At 50.1% G+C, this 18,442-nt stretch overlaps 1 protein-coding gene across 2 annotated transcripts in view; it reads right to left on the reverse strand.

Annotated features, from left to right (window-relative positions):
• Positions 1–13,489, reverse strand: part of NRF1 (nuclear respiratory factor 1) — a 71,761-nt gene extending 58,272 nt beyond the window's left edge. The window contains exon 1 of one of the 2 annotated variants that reach the window (XM_059847629.1): positions 13,431–13,489. The gene's annotated coding sequence lies outside the window, so the exon portion shown is untranslated. Of the gene's footprint in view, positions 1–11,920; positions 12,787–13,430 lie in introns of those variants that run through there. The other variant, XM_059847630.1, reaches the window with a different exon arrangement.
• Between the last annotated feature and the right edge of the window lie 4,953 nt (positions 13,490–18,442).

The raw sequence follows: 18,442 nt of genomic DNA on the forward strand, positions 1-18,442 counted from the left end.
GCCATGACAAAAAGCTGAGCACCAGGGACAGAGATCACCTCCCTCAGGGCATCTACTAGAGGGAAATAACTCTGCCAAGAGCCAGGAGAGGAACTTTAGGTTAAAGAGTTTGGAAAAATCCACACTTCCAAACAGAACACAGCCCCCAGACATCATCATCTCTGCTGGAGGGAAGGTCCCCAAGGACCCTGTGGCCCTGAGATTGTCCCTCACACACACATGAAGGGTCAAAGCTGGGACTTGGTTTTGACACATCAAGTTCCACTTTTCAGGGAAGAGGCCTGAGGGTGACACAAAGTCTCCTCTGACCTCAATAGCTCAGGACACAAACGAGAATGCCAGCACAGAATCCCAGGAGCACTGAGGATGGAAAAGACCTCTGAGATCATCAAGTCCAACCTATGTCCCCAGCCCAGAGCAGAGCACCAAGTGCCACATCCAGTCCTTCCTCGGACACCCCCAGGGACAGTGAGTCACCATCTCCTTGGGCAGCCCCTGCCAAGGCCTGAGCCCCCTTTCCATGGGGAAATTCCTGCTGATTCCACCCTGAGCTCCCCTGGCCCAGCCTGAGGCCGTTCCCTCTGCTCCTGTCCCTGTTCCCTGGGCACAGCCCGACCCCCCCGGCTGTCCCCTCCTGGCAGGGACTTGTGCAGAGCCACAAGGTCCCCCTGAGCCTCCTTTGCTCCAGGCTCAGACCCTTCCCAGCTCCCTCAGCCTCTCCTGGGGCTCCAGCCCCTTCCCAGCTCCCTCAGCCCCCCCTGGTTCTCCAGACCCTTCCCAGCTCCATTCCCTGGACATGCTCCATCCCCTCCAGATCTTTCTGGTCAGGAGGGGCCTGGACCTGGACTGAGTCTCCGGAAAGAGGCAAAGCCATCACAACCCAAGCACAAATATCACAGAAAGCTGATTTATTACAGCATCCAGTGGTAAAGCACTGAGCAAAGCAGCAGCTTACAGAGTCAGCAGGGCCCTGGACCACACACTGGGAGCACAGATCTGTGCAGAAGGGCCAGCATGGGAGGTGCAGGGATATTTTCAGTCTGTGCCTCCTGTACGTTTGTGGAAAAGAAAAGGCACATCCCTAAGAGATTTTCAAACAGGACAATTAGAACCTCAGCCCTCAAAAAGAGATTCCCCAAAGGGAATCTGCTCCTGCTCAGGGCAAAGAGCAGAAAGAGGTGACCAGGTGCAGGGAATAAGAAAATAAACAAAACCAGGTTCTGACCTGGGAAGTACAGTCATGGAATTCCAGCTCCTGCCTGACACAGATCACAGAATGCCAGGGGGTCAGTGAGACACAGGAACCCAAGCCATTTCATCAAGAGGGTTATTTTGACCAAACCAAAAGGAGGTTGCATCCAGCTGGGGGTCAGTCTCTTCTCCCAAGCCACAGGGCAAGAGGAAATGGGTTCAAGTTGCGCTGGGGAGGTGCAGATGGGATTTTAGGGAACATTTCTTCTCCAGAGGGGTTGTCAGTGGAACAGGGAAGTGCTGGAGCCCCCATCCCTGAAGGGATTTAACAGACCCTGGGGACTTGGTTAGTGGTGGGATTGGCAGTGCTGGGGAAGGGTTGGAACATTCCAGCCTGAGGGACAGCACAATTGTTGTTGTGAGAGTGTCCCAAACCTTCTGAGGCTACAGCTAAAGCCAAACCAGCTTCAGACTCCCAATCCTCCCAAAAGAAGCTGCTGGAGTCTGATGTTGCTGTTGTCCAAGCCTGTTTACAACTTGGGTTGTAATATTAGAACCACCCAAAAATAGCAGGAGCTCAAACAGTGCCAGTGAGGAAGGGACTGAGACATTGAGGTACAAATTGAGACAAACTGAAAACTTCTGGTGGAGAAACAATCAGCCCTAACCTCTTCCATGAAACTCACACTGCCATCACCACAGAAAAATGGGTGGGAAAAAAGATCTCAAGTAAATCCTTATGGACCAGCTTAACAGATTTCTGAAAACACTGAGCTTTTCCTGAAAGGGGGCATTGCTGCTTTTCTTACTATTAAAATTCAAAAAAACCATGGAAAAATGTGATCAGAATATGACTGATAGAGCACAGTGACTTTAAAGTCAGGAGACAAGACCCCAAGACAACTGATGAGACCACTGGAACCAAACCTGGCACTCAAGGGCAACCCACACCCAAAGCCACCAACACTGAAACCTTGGGAAGCCATTCCCATACTCAAAGTATTCCCAAAGGATTCCTGACACCAGCCAGGCTTTGTGGGCCAGCACCTTGACTGGCAGGTGAAGGTGTCACCAAGCTGGCCCAGCCAAGCATCCCTGTGACACATCTGAAGGGTGGGGCCTGGATTTGAGCAGGATCTGGGCACAGGGATGAAAGGAAAGCTGTTCTCTTCATCCTTTCAAGAGGAGCATTCCCCACTCCAGGAAAGGAACGTTGATCCCTGCTTTTCTCCCAAAACCAGGGTGGTTTCAGGAGGAGGGAAAGCCTAATGACACAGTGGTGACTGCAAGGATATTTCTGGACTCTTCCTTAGTCCAGAAGGCTTGGATGACAGCCAGAAGTAGTTTTGAAGTCATTTAAAGTGCTTATAAAAAATGAGGATAAAGTCCCTCTCATCACACAGTGCAGGTGCTCCACGAGTGTGTCAGGGGTTCCCTTGATGTCCTGTCAGCCCTGAGCAGTGGCTGCTGACACCATCACTGGAGGAACACCAGAAGCAGGAGGAAACAGCAGAGCTGCACCACTCAAACCACCAGAAAACAGCAGGAACTGGCTGCAAACCCCATAAATTCTACACCAGATTTAAACCCACGTGGATTGAAGTGAAGGTCTCTGTGGTGTGATTGTGACAAGTCACAACTCAATCCATAAAAACCCACAGACACCATCCTCTACCATCCAGCTTAATGGGTGCTTAAAACTGAGTCCAAAATAAAAATCCCACACCAGAAAAAATCATGAGGAGCAGTAGCACCATGGAAAAACCCCCTTACACAGGCAGGGCCTGGAATTATTTTAAACCTTTATCCCACTGAAGAGGTTTTGCTTCAGATGCTGCAGGAGACACGACTGAGACAGGCTGAAGCTGGAGATGAGCATTATCCTCTGCAATGTGAAATCATGGTGCCATTTTTACCCACTCAGCCCACACCTCATTAATTTGAAACCCTGCTCAGATCAGCAATAAATAAAAAGAATCGCTGGGTCTCGCCTCTTTGGTGGTTGAAATAATTTTGAAAGGGAGCAAAATAGGAATTCTATGGAGACCTGCTTGCTCTGTCCTCTCATGCATGCTCATGAGAGGATCCCTCCTAGGACACAACAATGAAAGGGACCTTGGGGAAGGTCACCTTTTCCTTCTCTGCAGGAAATCACCCACTAAATCAGGTTCTGGCCACCGTTTGCTGTTCCCCTTCCCCTCGCTGGGAGGGAGCCAGGGTGATTCCTCACTAACTGCTGCTTCATCTCCATGAGTCACAGAGCAAGGCTGGAGCACTTTCCAGCTTCCCAAATGCTGCTGGTGGCACCCAGGACTTCCCACCCGCACCTGCTGAGCTGCCTCCTCACTCCCAGGAGGGTAAGGAAGACCCCACTTCCATTGATTTCAAGATCTACCAACAGTTTGTGGCTGCAACTCCTCCTCCTCTTCCTCCTCCCTGCCATGGCACCATCAGCACTGCTGGCAGCTCGTGACGGGGAGGGATCAAAAGTACCTTTGATGATCTGGGCTGACGTGATGTGAAGGAGATTTTTCAAGTGGGTCACACTTGGTGGATTCAATCAGGTTGAAAAGCATTTCCCCTGCACTTAGGGCTCAGCAATGTGCTCTCTAAAAAGCTGCTCCACACTTCCAGCTGCGTGTCTCCATAAACTCCAATTTCCCTGCAGAGCCAGCCTGGGGTAATTCCCAAGTGAAAACTGATCTTAGCAAGAAATCAATCACTGGCCATTTACTAATAAAATCAGATCCTGTTGGAGTGGAATTAGACCTGTGAAATTGTCCAGTCCTGCTTTTCCTGCTCTGGCACAAGACCCTCTGTGTGGTTTTTCAGGAGAGCAGGCACATCCTGGTTTAGCACCTGCAGATTTCTGACACATCACATTTTGATGGTCACAACCACGGAGAGCCAACCTCCTCTGGGAACAAACACAAACCCAGGGATGTATTCCACCATTCTCACCAGGAGCTGAGACTGAAATCAGTGGTCAGCCTTGTTAATCTGGAGGGATTTGTGTCTTCCCTCCATGAGAATGGCCAGAAAGGAGCTGGTTTTGGTGGTTCCTGGGATGGTCTGGGTTAGAGGAGCTGCTCCAGCTGAGGGCAGGATTAGAGGGCAACCTTTAAAAAGGACAAATGGCCACTCCTGGTGTTGTCCTGGCTCTGTTTCTCCTCCATCTGGGCCAACCTGGCATCTCATCCACCTCCCAGCCGGGCCATGGAGCTCCCTCACAGCATTTCCTGACAGTGCTGGTTAAGAAAGCACTTTCAGGAGAAATCAGAGCTGCCAGGAGCTCTGTGCCAGCCAATTCCAACAGCACCAGCTTCTGGGAGAGCCAGGCAACAGCCCCCACTTCCTTCACTCAGCAGAGCTACCACCACCCAGCCAGCCCCAGACCTTCTCCTGCTCTTTTCTCCACGGGGACAGAACACAGAGCAGGTCCAGGTGACCCCAGCAGGTGATTCCAGACTCAAGATGCAGCTCTTTCCATGATTTCCACATTGCATTGGCATCTCTCACTGGGTAAATATCGTTCATTAATTCCTCTTTAGGGTGAATTTGACACACTCCTGTATAAAACTGTGCCTAGAGGGATTCACCCCGTGGGTCTGATAAGCAAACACCTCATTCACCAGGATAAGCTTGATCAATATCCCCCTTATTACCACAACTCACTGAAAATGCACTCATTTAGATACCAAAATCCCATTTTCCACTGAAAGAAAAAATGCTCCCTTGTTCACAAGGAGAATTTTGAAGCCAACACCACAGCCTGATTAAAAAATGGGGTTTTTTCTCCAGGGGAGCACCTGCCCCTCCAGAAGCTGCTCAAGGTTTTGGATGGGACTTTCCAGGACTGGAGACACTGGCTCCTGTCAGCAGCACAGCTGATACCAGGCACAAAGCAAGATAAGACACTCCAGTTTATTCCCTTCCTATCAAGATGGAAGTGAACATCTCATTTACGGGCTTGGCACAGATACGGTGCCTCGAGCAACACCAGGAACCGGCTCTTGTTCCACAGCGTCCTCCTGTGGCATAACATTAGTAAAATGATCCTCTTCATTAGCATGGGGTACAAAAACATCCCAACGCTCCTGGTCTCAGCGTGAAAAGCCCTGAAATCAAATGGATTCTAGCGAACAAAACCAAAATTCCTCCTATTAACGTGCTCCCTTTCTCACAATCTCACATCAAAGGGCAAAGAAATCCCCCTGCAGGAAAAACCTTCACCGTGGCAGGTCTGGAAAAGAAACAAACGGGATCTCACAGGTATTTATTGGAATAATGGCTCCCACTTGCTGCCACTGGGTGATGCGACAGGACACATCAGGGACAGTGTGACCTGCAATGGGTCCCTTTCTGCAGCTCAACTCCATCTATTTAGCACCAAACACCAGCAGGAAGCCACGGGGTAAACACGAGGATGAGGTGGATTCCTCTTGAAGACTCTTCTCCAGCTTTGGCACCAAGAGATAACATCCCAGTGGAATCAGCCCTCCCCAGGAAGACTCCCAGGAAGAAAAGGGCACATTTCCCATTTGGAAACCCACGGGAAGGGCACCACCACACCCCGGGCTGTGGCCGCCGAGTGTAACCCAAAACTGGTGGTGAAACCTCACCCAGAACCGTGCACCACGGGATGGAATTCCCATTTAGCATCCCGGGCTTGCCCCAGGCTCTGCAGGTTCCACAGGCAGCATTTGGGGTGACTCCCCCCACCAGCAGCACCTTCCTCCCTAAAATCTTTTTGCAGGACGTGTGGTCTGCCGCAAGGTTAGGAACCAGGACATGATAAATGCCATTCTCTGAGGTAATGCTTTGTAACTCTTGCATTTTATTCCAAGAGCTACACAGAAATCCCAGTTTTAACCTATTTTCCTCAGACCTGCAGAAGCCAGGAGTCGTTCTAACAGCGTGAAGTGAGTTACTCATCTTTAGTCAATTCAGCTCTTTTAATTAACGGGCACAAGTGGCCTTGTAAGAATTCCTACCCCAACAAGCACAGGCTGCTGTTTGGGGCTGCCTGAAGCATTCCAGGCTCGGCACAGAGGTGCAGCCCTTGGGATTACTGCTGGAAAAGACAGAGCCCGGCCCTCCCTGGCTGCTGTGAGGTGCAAATGTTCCCAGTTTTAATCCTCTTTTATGGAGAGAGAGGATTAGTGGTTATGCTGGACTGCCCCAGGAGAGAGAACGGCAGCGGGTGACACAGAAAGGTTTGAGCAGCAGGCTGGGGACAGAGATGCTGCGGAGGCTCCGGGGTGGGAAGGATCACCAGGTGCCCAGCATGGATGAGCTCTGTCCAGCCTTGGCTCCATCTGGGAATATCCGCAGCTGGAAAGGACCCACAGGATCACCAGTCCAACTCCTGATCCTGCACAGGACACCCCAGCCATCCCACTCTGTCCCTGGCAGCAGTGTCCAAACGCTCCTGGAGCTCTGGGGCTGTGCCCATTCCCTGGGGAGCCTGGGCAGTGCCAGCAGCCCTGGGAAAGAGCCTTTCCCTGATATCCAACCTGACCTTCCCCTGACACAGTTCAACACCATTCCCTTGGATCCTGTCCCTGGTCACACAGAGCAGAGGGCAGAGCTGCCCCTCCTGAGGAAGCTGCAGCCCCCAGTGAGTCTCCCCTCAGCCTCCTCTCCTCCAGGCTGGACAAACCACGTCCCCTCAGCTGCTCCTCCAGCCCCTTCCTGATCCCCATGTCCCTCCTTTGGACACTCTCTAATCCCTTTGTACCTTTTTTCTATGGTGGTGCCCAAAATTACCATGGACCACCTGAAGGACTCAGTCCTCACACGGCACTAATGATCATGGCATTAACTCAAGATCAGCACGTGGTGAGAACAGACAGGACAGTCCTAACCACATTGCATTCTCAAACTTCCACCCAAAATGGCAGCCTGGCCACCCCTTCTCGAAGTTCAAGTGGTTCAAGAACACACCTGCTTGGCTGCCCTGCAAAACATGCACTTGAGGAGGAAAAACTCCCCAGAAAACTCCCTGGGAACTCATGAACATAAGGACCTGGAGCTGCTGGAGCAAATCCACAGGAAGCCCCGGAGCTGCTCCAGTTCCCAGGGAGCCAGGCTGGGAGAGCTGGGGGTGCTCACCTGGAGGAGGGAAGGCTCCAGGGAGAGCTTCCAGCACATTCCAGGGCCTGGAGGGGCTCCAGGAGAGCTGCAGAGGGACTGGGGACAAGGCCTGCAGGGACAGGAGCCAGGGAATGGCTCCCACTGCCAGAAGGCAGGCATGGATGGGATCTGGGCAATGAGGAATTCCTGCCTGGGCTGGAACTGCCAGAGCAGCTGGGGCTGCCCCTGCATCCCTGGAGTGTCCAAGGCCGGGCTGGACACTGGGGCTGGAGCAGCCTGGGACAGTGGGAGGTGTCCCTGCCATGGCACAAGATGAGCTTTAAGGTCCTTCCCAAACCATTCCACAATTCCATGATGACTCCACAACCCCAGAAAGGGAAACTGACCCTGTGCCAACACAGCAGGTACACGAGAAAATCCCACGAGAAAATCCCACGTCACACTCGCAGCCTCACATTCCACACCATCAACATTTGTGTTTTGTGGAGGGGAAAAAAAAATTGCATTTCCAGCCCAACTACACCAGAGAGATTTGTCTGCCAGTCTTTCAGGTCTGAAGCACCTCCAAGCTGGGTTTAAAGGCTGGTCCCACACGGACAGAGCCAGCTGAACAGGCCGGGTGTTGTGCTCCTCGCGTCCCCTCGGTCCCACACGGGCAGAGGGGACCCTGCAGACCCACAAAGAGCACCCAGAACTGAGCCATCCTGGAATTCCAGCCCTGACCCACCCTAACCCTGTGCTTTTCCTGCTTTGAGCACGGTATGAAAATCCTGAGGGAATTCCAGGCTTCCACAGCTCCTGCCACAACCCCGCGCTCCATCTGCTGAAAACGGACCGTGGATTTTTGTTTGCTGCCACATTTTGTTCTTCAGATCTTCTTTCATGTCTCTCCACCACCACCACCTCCATCTACACATGCTTCTGATTATCGGGGCTGAAGTATTCCAACCATCATTCCCAGGGAAATTCACCGTTTCCTTCTGGAGCAAGGGACCAAATTCACCGATTTTCCCCTAAATCCATGGGAATGCTCATGATGCAGAATTCATAAGCCTGAAAATAACCCAACTTTCCACCCAAAGCAACCACAGGAAGAGCTCTGAATCCACCATCTCCTCCTAGGGAGGGAAGGGAGCAGCACAGTTGGAGTCCCTTCTCCTTCCAAAGGGAAATCAGGAGTTAAAGGATTTTCCTGGCTGCAGAAGCAGCAGGAGACCCTAAAGGCTGACACCAAGAATAAACTTCTTCATTTACACAGCACTCCTCAGCATAAATAAAACATGGGCACTCTGGGCTGTGGCTCTGCAAGTATTTTTGACCCAGAGTATGAAGTTTTCCGAGTCATCCCTGTTTGATTCCCTTAATTAGATGGTTATGTAATGAACAGTGGGAGGGACTCAGTTACTTCTGGATTGGCTGCCTTGGTCACACTGATCACAAGCAAACGTGGTCTGGGAGTGAAAATACACTTCCATGGGTCTCCCCTTCTGTGTTTGAGGTCAGGTGAATTTGGCAGGACTGAAAAAGTTGAGTTTCCCTCCGAGTCGCTGCAGGATCTGAGCAACCCATTTATTATTTATAGGCACCACAGGCAGCACACAAACAATTCACACATCTGCCAAACAAAAATAACAACAAAAACAACGCTCTAAACCAAGGAGACTCCTGCTGCCATCCTCCAGCACAAAGCCAGGCTCCACACCCCGGCAAAAGCAGCACAGTCCCTGAGAAAGGGTGGAAAACAGGAAGGGAAGGAGACACTGGAATTCCCAGTCCTACTCAGATGGAATCCACCTGCCACCCTGAGTGTCCTAAGGGCTTTTGTACAGCTACGTCTTTTACTCCAGGAGGGAAAAACCAAGGTGGAATTTCACTGCCATCAAAATGTCAGCATGGCTCAGGACAAGCTGCGAGCTCCACCAAACACAGCCTGCAGCTCCCCGGGCTCCATCTGGCAGAGCAAGGGATTCCCTCTTGGACTTCTTCTTGGATTCCTTCTCGGAGTCTGGCAAGCAACTCATCCACAACAAGCCCAGAGCAGCCTCAGAGTCCTTCCCAAAAAAACTGGAATGCAGCCTGAGCTCCAAAAACCTGGGAAAAACCTCTCAGACTGGTGAAACACAGGGACAGCTCCTGACTGCAGCTGTGCTTTTCCCAAAGGGTAACAGGCTCTGAGGCTCCCCAGCAACTGGACAAACCCCAGCCAGCCCTCCCAGTGGGACTGTCCACCTGGATCAGCCCCACCACTTTTGGGAAAAAAAGCAGGAGTAGAAGGACCAGGATTGGGGAAGTCACAAATCTTGAACACCACTACAATTGCTGCAGTGGGCACAGGACAAATCTGAATTTCCCCAAAGCTGCAAGGTGCTGGATGCTCCAGGTTTACCTGGCCAGGTGAGAGGCTCCTCATCCCTGGCACAAAGCCTTGCACAATTCTGGACCTTAAAACTTCTCCCACACTCCACTGCAGCCTACAGGCTGGGAAGTGGTGAGGGCTCCTGGTGGGGGCTTTAGTTTGAAGAGATAAAAGACACCAATGATGTTCTGAGTTCTGTAATTTGCAATATTTGGAAACCACAGGGATTTATTTACCTGGTTTGGATTCACAGGCAAAATGAGCTGATGAAGAGATTCATGAGAGCAGACACACAAATTTAATCACTAAAATAAGTGAGAAATGGATCAGAGCAGGGCTGTGGATCTGCATCCAACAGTGGGAATGTAGGAAAACATTAAAATGACCTAAAAAAAAGCTGAATTCCAAACCCTAAGAGGATGGATTCCCTTTAAACACACACAGGGAAAGGGTTCCACTTCATCCAAGGGAATGGCTGGAGCTGTGTCAGGGGGTTTAGGCCAGATTTTGGGAAAGGTTCTTTCCCCAGAGGGCAGTGGGGCACTCAACAGTACCAGTAAAATCCCCACTGTGCAGCAGAAGTTATTTTAAACCCCCCCAAAAAAAGTGGTTTAAAGTGATTTTATTAAATATCTTGGGCACTGGGTAATGGGTAATACAAAATATCTCAACTGTGTGGTTTTTTCCCACAGATCAACTTCAGAAGCAGCCTAAGGAAGATAAAGTCCAAGGCTGAATTTCACAGAACTCCCTGCACTGAAAATCATCAACACAACCCCACCACTCCTACTGACAGCACAAAATGTTCTTATGTAGAAAAGAGTGGATTAAATTTTCTTGGTAAAAGGGATTCAGGAGCACAGCAGAGCTCACTGTGCCCTGCTGCCTTCCTGGAAGACAATTTCCCAGATCAGAGAAAGGTAATGCATAAAAAATAATAATTCCCAAACCCTTCAGGAGAGAGAACCTGTATGGAAACCTCCCTCCTTTGGAAAAGCAAAGGAAATATTCCCAGAGCTTGTGCATGCACGTGGCAGAAGCTGGACATGACCAGCCTAGAAGGGGGGTGGACACCAAGAGTGGCCCCAGTGCTCCCAGTATGGCTCCTCCACTCTCCTGGGGTTCCTTGGTTTTCCCTACAGGGCTGAAATATCCCAGGCCTGAGCTTGCCAGAAGTTAAACTGCCCGGTTAAAGGCTGAAAAAAGGTGATCCAGGCTCCTGAGAGACAGAAAAGTGATGAAATCCCAGCACGTGAAGAACCCTTCACACCAAAACACCTGTGGGCTGCAGGTGGGCATCAGAGCAGCTGGCCAGGCTGGGGCTTCTGCCCCAGGGAGTTCCAGACAATTAATGGCAGGACAAACCCCACGGTGGCCAAGCTCCCTCAGGAGCAAAGAGGCCTCTCCATGGAATCACGGAGTGGTGAAGCTGGGAAAGCCCTCTGAGAGCATCGAGCTCAACCATCAACTCAGCCCCACCCTGCCCACCAGCAAACCACGGCCTCGGGGGCCAAAGTGAACAATCCCAGGGATGGGGATTGCACCACTTCCCTGAGCTCAGTCCCCCAGATTTCCCATTTTCCTGACGGAGCAGCACAGAGGTGCAGCCTCCCATCCACACCAAGGACTCACTGGCAGGGCTGGCTTTTCCAGGATGGTTTCACTGAACTTCTGGAATGGGGGGTTTGTTGTCCCAGCCAAGCCACTCTGTCAGAACACACGTTTCCTAAATCCTAAAATATTCCAGGAGCTGCACAAAACCCGCAGGGGATGAGGCTGAGAGCTCCCAGCTCGCTGTGTTTATGGCCTGTGCACAAGAGCTCATCACAAAACCTCACAAAAACGATGTGAGGAAAACAACCAGGATGCAACAAAACTCCATAAAAACCTGCTGAGACACTCTGCAAAACACCAAACACTCCAAGAAACTACAGAGGAAGAAGAGAGGGTTTAAATGAACTCTGCACGGTGAAACTTGGGGGAATCATGGGTTGGTTTGGGTTGGAAAGGACCATAAACCCCATCCCATTTTCCCACCATCCCAGGCTGCTCAAGCCCCATCCAGCCTGGCCTTGGACATTTCCAGGGATGGATGGGCAAGATTAAAACCCAGAAAAATTCAGTTATTACAATCCTCAGCTTTCCACAAGTACCACCACCATCATCATCATCATGCACTTCCTCTTTCACCCTCAACAGAAAAAAAAAACAAAACATTGCTCCCAGTTTTACCACCAGCACAAAAATTCCAGTTAAAAAGATAAACAATTCTCTCACCTATTTCCTCTACATTTGGGAAATGAAAGTTCACTGCGAGAGGATTTGGAAAGGAGCAATTGTGATGTGGATGAAGGAAAAGAAGGGATGAGTTCACACTGGGAATCCTCTCAGGATGTGGGAAGAGGGTCTAAAACCCTGCTCAGAGACCAGCAAGGCTTAGAAACAAAACCACAACAGCCTAAGAGATTAAAAACCCCAAATTCAGGAAATAACAGTTCAATGAGAGAGAAAAAAATAACAAAAACATAAAGCAGAGTACCCAAACTTGAACAGAGAAAACATCTCCCCACACAACAAAAATCATCTGTAGCTGCAAGAAAGATTAGACTTGGTAACCTCAAATGTAGGAAGAGTCTTGAGCTGAATTATTTCTGTCCCTTAATTATTATTTACACTAAAAAGGGCCTGAGCACCTCAGTCACAGCCAGGTCTGTCCTGGGCCAGATGTTCTAGAGCCCTTCTTTGGGTATTTTAATAGAGAGCCAGTTACACCCCTTTTTTATAGGCAATTTCCAGCTCTTTTTTGGGTGTTTTAAATGGAGGGGAGGGGAGTGATTAACACGTTTCAACTCGCTCCCAACCTCCTGTACAGAGGGAGGAAAATCATACATGTGCAAAATGTAAAGAAAAATAAAGGGGAGGGGGGAAGGGGGGTAAAAGGGGAAAAAGAGGGATGGCAGGGAAAAAAAGGGGGGAAGGGAGAATGAAGGGGAACTTCATCAAGGAGCTCAGAGATCTTTCCCACTCTAACTGGTTCTGTGATTCTGGGGCAAAAAAAGAGGTGAAGGGGGGGTGAAAGGGGCATGAAGAGGAACTTCATCAAGGCTGGACTCATTTATCTCTGAGGCCTTTCACAAACTAATTGATTATGGGGGGGGGGGAAGGGGAGATGAAGGGAAAAAATGGGGGTGAAGGGAAAAAAATGGGGGTGTAAATGCAAAAAAAAGAGGGAGGCAAAGAAAAAAAAAGGGGAGGGTTAAAAGAAAAAAAAGGGGGGGGTTGAAGAGTAAAAAAAGGGGTGAAAACAAAAAAGTGGGGGTGAAGGCAAAAAAGTGGGTGAAGGCAAAAAAACGGGGTGTGAAGAAAAAAAAAGGGGCAGGGTGAAGGGGGGGAAAAAAGGAGGGATAATGGGAGAAAAAAAGAAAAAGGTGATGAGGGCCAAAAGCAGGAAAGAAGGGGCTCCGAGAATAGCAGGGAAAAGGGCGAAGCGAAAGCCCCGCCAATGTCTGCGGCCGCGGCCCAACTTCCCCGCCCGGCCGGGCCCGCCTCAGCCCGGCCGGAGCTGCGAGGCCGCCCCGCACCCGCCGCCCCCCGGCCCTCGCTCCCCTGGCCGCTGCCCGCGCCGCCCGTCCCGGCCCCCCCCGCGCTGCCCCGGCCCCGGGGCGGCCCCGCGGGCCCGGCGCGGCCGGGCGGTCGCGGCCGCCGGGGGAGCGGGTGCGGGCGGCGGGGGCCCCGCGTTGGTGCGGCTGCGCCGGGGCTGGAGGAGATTGCGCGGTAGGACGCTCACCTCAGAGCGGCTGCGCTGCGGCGGGCCCGCGCCGCGGGGCCGCGGCGGGCGGAGGGCGGGCGGCGGGCGGGGGGCGAGCGGGGCGGCGGCGCGAGTCGCCCTCGGCCGCCGCGGTGGCGAGCGCGGGAGGCGGGGACCGGCGGCGGCGGCGGCGGCGGAGGAGGCCGGGGACAGCGAGAGGGGGGGAGCGGGACGTATGGCGTCATAGCGCCGCGCCGCCGCCATCTTGGGGAGGGCGAGGGCGGCGGGGGCGGCCATAGGCGGGAGGTCGGCGCCATGTTGGGGAGGGCGCGGGGGCCACGCGGGGCCGCGAGGGGCCGGCGCCATGTTGGGGAGGTCGCGGCCGTTCCCGCCTGAGGGGCGCTGAGGGCCGCGGGGCCTCGGCCGGGCGGGAGCGCTGCCAGAACCGGGTTTGGCCAGGAGATCCAGGCCAAAGCAGCTGAAAGGGATTTAGTTGGGACACGTTTATAGTGGGAAAGTCCTGGTAAAATGGCAGTTGCGGGAAGATCAGTTTAAATTTTATTTTTCCCCCCATATTTTTGGTGGAAAATCCAGTTTAAAATGGGAGTTGCGGAAAAATCAGTTAAAAATTGATCCCCCCCCCCCCCCCCCCCCCCCCCCCATATTTTTTGGTGGAAAATCCAGTTTAAAATGGAAGTTGCGGAAAAACCAGTTTAAAATAAAATTTTTTTCTTGGTCATACTTTTGGTGGACAAATCCAGTGTAAAATGGAAGTTACAGAAAAATCAGTTTAAAATAGTTTTTTTTTTTTCTTTACCATATTTTTGGTGGAAAAATCCAGTTTAAAATGGAAGTTGAGGAAAAGTCAGTTGAAAATAGATTTCCCCCCCCCCCCCCCAATATTTTTGGTGAGAAAATCCAGTTTAAAATGCAAATTCCTGGAAAATGCCTTTTAAAATAGACATTTTGAAAAAATCTGTCTAAAATAATTTGGTGGGGATTTTTTCTTTTTTGGTGGAAAAAAATCATCTTTAGAATGGATTTTTCTTTCATTGTTTTGGCGGAAAAATCCTTTTTAAAGTGGAAATTGTGGAAAAAAGCTAGTTCAAAATGGAAATGTTTCCTTTTTTTTTAGTGGAAAAAAATACTGTTTAAAGCTATTTATTTCTATTTTTATTATTGTTTAAGATACAGTACAAAAGGGAAATTTCCCCTTTCTTTGTGGGAGAACCAAGTTTAAAATCTACTTTTTTTTCCCATTTTTTATGGAAAAATCCACTTTAAGTTTTACTTGCCCCCATTTTCTGTGGAAAAACCCAGTTAAAAATACAAATTGTTTCCCTTTTCTGTGGAACTGGCAGTTCACCTCAGTGGACTTTCAGTGGGACTTAATAATATTAAAGGCCAATGTAAACAATTCCATGCTTTAGGGAGCTGAAAAATAAAGAATTTAAAACACAGAGGGGGAAGGAGCTGAGGGAAATAATAAAAATGGGTGTAAATAATAAAAATGGGTGTAAATCTGTGGGGTTTTTGAATCTTGAGGTACAACTTGATACCTAATTCCCTGAAACTGTGTGGGGTTTTTTTTTCCTTAGGAATGACATGGAAAACACAGCGGGGACAGACACGAGAAGAGTTCCCAGAAGTTGCTTAAAAGCAGCCTGGAAAGCAAAATATTTTTGGCATGTCCCTTTATTTAGAGACAATTTGTGTTTATTCCATGCTCTGTGCTCAAGGTCTGTGGGGTCAAAACAAAAAATTCCTTGGGATTTAAATTAATCACCCCATATATATGTGTATATATATATATGTATGTCTGCATATATATAGAGTTATATATAATCTAATAATATAATTAATAAAATATTTATTAATATATGTCTTCATATATATTTTTATATCTCTATATATCTACTTATATATTTATATATCTATATCTATTGGTGGACATAGAGGTAGGGATTCTATGGAATCTGGGATCTTTGCAGGAGGAAGGTCCTGGAGAAATGTGGATTGAGGTGAGGCAGAGGGAAAATCCCCCCAGGGTAGGATGTGACAGTTGAGCCAGGTTTGAGGTTTTGGGAGCAGGTTGGACAGAGCAGGCTGGGGAATGCTGCAGGTGCAGCAGGGTGGGTGGGGATGTCCCATCCATTGCATATTTCCAAGGTGTTGCTGATGCCTTTGGAATGGGCTCATCCAAACATGGGATTTTGAAAGTGCCCAAAATCCCTGAGTCTGTGCCTGCTGAGTGCTGACACGTGTGGTCTCTTTTTTGTGGGAAGAAAAAAAAAATTCATGTTTAAAATTGATTTTTCTTTCCTTGTTTTGGCAGGAAAATCCATTTTAAAGTGGAAATTGTGGGAAAAAAAGCCAGTTCAGAATGGAAATGTTTCCCCCTTTTTTTTGGTGGAAATATACAGTTTAAACCACATTTTTTTTTAATATACAGTACAAAAGGGAAATTTCCCCTTTTTTTTTTCCTACCTCTGTGAATAGCCAAGGAACAGCATGGATGTTCATGGGTGATGCAGAGAGGCATCATTTCCCAGTGGGAACAAACCAGCCCTTTCTCTGGAAATCTGAGCACACACCTCCCTGGGTTCTCCTGGAAATCCAAGATGTGCTGGGCCATAATCCTACATGAAAAAGGTGGGAGAAAAACTTAACTGGGAATGCAAATGTGGCAGCAGAAGGAAGGGAGCCATGGGAACGGCTCACGGTGGGCTCCAGAGCGCTCTCCCTGGGGGATGATTCCCTGAGCACCCCGAGCAGGATGTTCTGTTCTGCTGGATTTTGAGGAGATGATTCCCTGAGCGGGATGTTCTGTTCTGCTGGGTTTTGAGATGATTCCCTGAGCGGGATGTTTGGGATGTTTTGTTCTGCTGGGTTTTGAGGAGATGATTCCTTGAGCGGGATGTTTGGGATGTTTTGTTCTGCTGGGTTTTGAGGAGATGATTCCGTGAGCGGGTTGTTGGGGATGTTTTGTTCTGCTGGGTTTTGAGGAGATGATTCCCTGAGCGGGATGTTGGGGATGTTCTGTTCTGCTGGATTTTGAAGAGATGATTCTGTGAGCGGGATGTTCAGGATGTTCTGTTCTGCTGGGTTTTGAGGAGATGATTCCCTGAGCGGGATGTTCTGTTCTGCTGGGTTTTGAGGAGATGATTCCTTGAGTGGGATGTTTGGGATGTTTTGTTCTGCTGGGTTTTGAGGAGATGATTCCTTGAGCGGGATGTTTGGGATGTTTTGTTCTGCTGGGTTTTGAGGAGATGATTCCGTGAGTGGGATGTTCTGTTCTGCTGGGTTTTGAGGAGATGATTCCCCGAGCGGGATGTTTGGGATGTTTTTGTTCTGCTGGGTTTTGAGAAGATGATTCCCCGAGCGGGATGTTTGGGATGTTTTGTTCTGCTGGGTTTTGGGGAGATGATTCCCTGAGTGGGATATTTGGGATGTTTTGTTCTGCTGGGTTTTGGGGAGATGATTCTGTGAGTGGGATGTTCTGTTCTGCTGGGTTTTGAGGAGATGATTCCCTGAGCGGGATGTTTTGTTCTGCTGGGTTTTGAAGAGATGATTCCCTGAGTGGGATGTTCTGTTCTGCTGGGTTTTGGGGAGATGATTCCCTGAGCGGGATGTTCGGGATGTTTTGTTTTGTTCTGCTGGGTTTTGAGGAGATGATTCCCTGAGCGGGATGTTCGGGATGTTTTGTTTTGTTCTGCTGGGTTTTGGGGAGATGATTCCTTGAGCGGGATGTTTTGTTCTGCTGGGTTTTGGGGAGATGATTCCCTGAGCGGGATGTTCGGGATGTTTTGTTCTGCTGGGTTTTGAAGAGATGATTCTGTGAGCGGGATGTTCGGGATGTTCTGTTCTGCTGGGTTTTGAGGAGATGATTCCCTGAGCGGGATGTTCTGTTCTGCTGGGTATTGAGATGATTCCCTGAGTGGGATGTTTGGGATGTTTTGTTCTGCTGGGTTTTGGGGAGATGATTCCCTGAGTGGGATGTTCGGGATGTTTTGTTTTGTTCTGCTGGGTTTGCGGTCCCCCACGGCCGGGCGGGTCCTTGCTCAGCCCTGCCCTGGTTTTTGTTGGTGGGAGCGGCCGGGTGAGCTCCCCCTGGGCAGGAGAGATAAACTCCCAAGAGATCCAGCTCTGCCCCGCTGCCCCTCGCAGGCCCCGCGGGTTTGTCCTCTGAGGTGCCCCAAAGGCACAGGCTGCCTGGTTTCCCTGCGAATATCCCACAGTTTTACCCCCATCATGGAGTTCTTCCAGTTCTCTCACACCCCTTTCTGTGGCCTTTAGCCCAAATTCCTGAGGGCTAAGCCGTGATTTCCCCTGTGAGGAACTCACATTTCTGCAGCCACGCTACATTTTAATTTGCTTTCTCAGCAAAATCTTATAAATGGGAGATTAATAATGTTCTTGTACCTAAACAGGACACCCAGAGCTGCTCTAAGCCCCTGCACACATTTAATCAGAGGAATCCCATGCTGAGCTGCTCTCCCTGGGTTAATCCAGATAACCAGTCCCAGCATCGATGCAGACATTGAGGTTTGGGAAGATCAGTGCCAGGAGCCCTGGTTTAGCAGCATGTGGAAGGAGAACTGCGGGCTGGAGGTGTTAATTGTCACCTTGTGCTGATGAAAGGGCAGCAGTGTGGGCAAGGGAGGGAAGCAACAAGAATTACAGGTTTGAAAGATGTTACAATATTAGAGGGTGGCAGCAGGGCGCTTTGTTACCCTGAAGAGATGAAAGGAGGGATTTTAAGGGATGGAACAACACTCACTTCATGGAAGATCAGTGGGTTCAGGTGAGCTCAGCATTAGCAGAGCTGTGCCACATGAATTCCATGGAATTGGAACAGTCCTGGAGCCACCTGAGAGCTGGAGCAGCCTGGGACACGCCAAGGGACACCAGGGGAAAGCACCGAAGGCACTCCCAGGAGGTCACCAGCGTGGAGCCCACCGACACCTCCCTCCATCTCCTCTCCTGAAGAAGCTTCTAGAAGAGAACTTTTAAGACCTGCTGAAGCATCCTGAGAGACCCCAGCTGTGGTT

Source organism: Haemorhous mexicanus, chromosome 5 (genome assembly GCF_027477595.1).
Source record: "Haemorhous mexicanus isolate bHaeMex1 chromosome 5, bHaeMex1.pri, whole genome shotgun sequence".
Lineage (NCBI taxonomy): Eukaryota > Metazoa > Chordata > Aves > Passeriformes > Fringillidae > Haemorhous > Haemorhous mexicanus.